Genomic DNA, 1739 nt, shown 5'->3' with positions numbered 1-1739 from the left:
CAGACAGTCATTATCAAGCAAACTACAGGCTTCACACATTCTCTAAATATTATGTCCTCTCTCCCTCATCTGTCTAGTCATTTCCTAGTGTTTTCTTTCTCTGTCAACCAATAAAATTTCATGTGAGCTTTGACTATGCATTCCTTTCTACTCCATTCAGTAGATAAGGTCATGTTCATATCCATGCATAAAATGTTACCTTTTCAATCATTCCACCATTGTGAACCTGACCCATGATTCATTAAAAATAATAATAAAGGAGTAACCTGTCTAACATTTTAGAGTGATGGAACTCTCAGAAAGCTTTTAAAACACAATCTATAAAAGGGCACATGTTTTTTTTTTTTAATTTTTGTTTTCTTTTTAATTTGTCTCATGATCAGATTTTCCCTCAACAAAATTCATTAGGTAACTGCCTCAGGAATTGGTCCATGTCCATTACTTGGATGTCATGCAGAAAACTGATGAATCAGAGTCTGCTTGTCAGCTTTGTATGTACATCTTACAGGTACAGGCACATTATAATGCTTACACAATCTTCCTTTGTCTTTTCTCCTTATTGCCAGCATGGAGCCCAGAGTGATCACATTGTTTTTGCTACTGCACAAAGTTAAGGAGTGTGTAAGGTAGGATGGTGACCCCCATTGTAAGGAAGTAATTATGCTATCTCAGAGACTGAACAAACAGACTCGGGAATCAGTATTTTAAAGACTGAGGAGGATTTTACTGTATTGTCAAAATTAGATACTGTGGTGAAGTCAAGAATGAAAAAACTTCTTCAGTTTCCAGGGTTTTTTAATAAGTGACAGTTCTGAACCAAGTATGGATGAAAAACAGCCACCTAGATGTTTAAGAGGGGGCTGCTTTTATGACAAAAATGGAATGCAAGCTACACCTGTGATCTGTTAATTTCATCCTCCTGTGTGTTTTAAGTTGAATATGACACTTGAAACTTGAGCAATCATTTAAAAACATGGGACAATAAGCAAAATGGCCCTGGCTTCACACACACACACACACACACACACACACACACACACACACACACACACATGATTGTTGAACCAAAGGGAAGCCTCTGCCTTCAAAAGCAACTAAACTAACTCTTTACTCATAAACTTCCTGTGTAACATGTAAGAGTGTCCTGGTCGCATGTCTGAAGAGTAAATTAATAGGTTCATACTCTTGGCTTTTTCAGAACCAACCCAATATTAAACAAACTAAGTAACAAATAAACAAACAAATAACTCTAGAAGCATTGCAAGAGTAGTTATTGTGTCACATTGGCAACAATAGGTGGCAGAGAGGAAGGTAGCTAGACTAAGCCCAGTGTTCTGACCTGTGAATACCTAAATGAGTAGTAGCCTAACCGTCCCTGTAAAATGAGAGCCTGAGAGGACCATCTATCTAGCTTCAGGGGGCTTGAACAATGAACTAACCCGAGAGGCCAACCAGTTCTATGGCTAAGAGACACCACTAATTCAGGACAGGGAACATGCCAGGGACTAGAAGAATCTCACCTGGGACTGAAGGACCTGAGTGGATGTGAGCCTGAGGCACAGGAAAACAGATATCCACCCAGCAGTCAGCTCGGAGGAGGCATCCTGCACAGGTGAGACCGGCCCTGCAGATTGGAGGATCCTGTCTGGAGGCCTCTGGCAGGACCCTTCTGGTTTCCGCCTCCAGATCAGAGAACTTCCCCTGACACTGGGTGCCATCTCCAAACCTAAAGATTATTG

General features: G+C 40.7%; 1 non-coding gene across 1 annotated transcript; it reads left to right on the top strand.

Moving 5' to 3' along the window:
- The first annotated feature begins 1242 nt into the window (after positions 1–1242).
- Positions 1243–1373, top strand: LOC127697978 (small nucleolar RNA SNORA17). Its single transcript, XR_007980636.1, has one exon. It is a non-coding gene; the product is annotated as a small nucleolar RNA SNORA17 (small nucleolar RNA).
- The last annotated feature ends 366 nt before the right edge of the window (positions 1374–1739 follow it).

The sequence above is a fragment of the Apodemus sylvaticus genome, chromosome 12, assembly GCF_947179515.1.
Source record: "Apodemus sylvaticus chromosome 12, mApoSyl1.1, whole genome shotgun sequence".
Taxonomy (NCBI): domain Eukaryota; kingdom Metazoa; phylum Chordata; class Mammalia; order Rodentia; family Muridae; genus Apodemus; species Apodemus sylvaticus.
The sequence above is the reverse complement of the archived record's forward strand: the minus strand, read 5'-3'. Positions and strand labels throughout refer to the sequence as shown.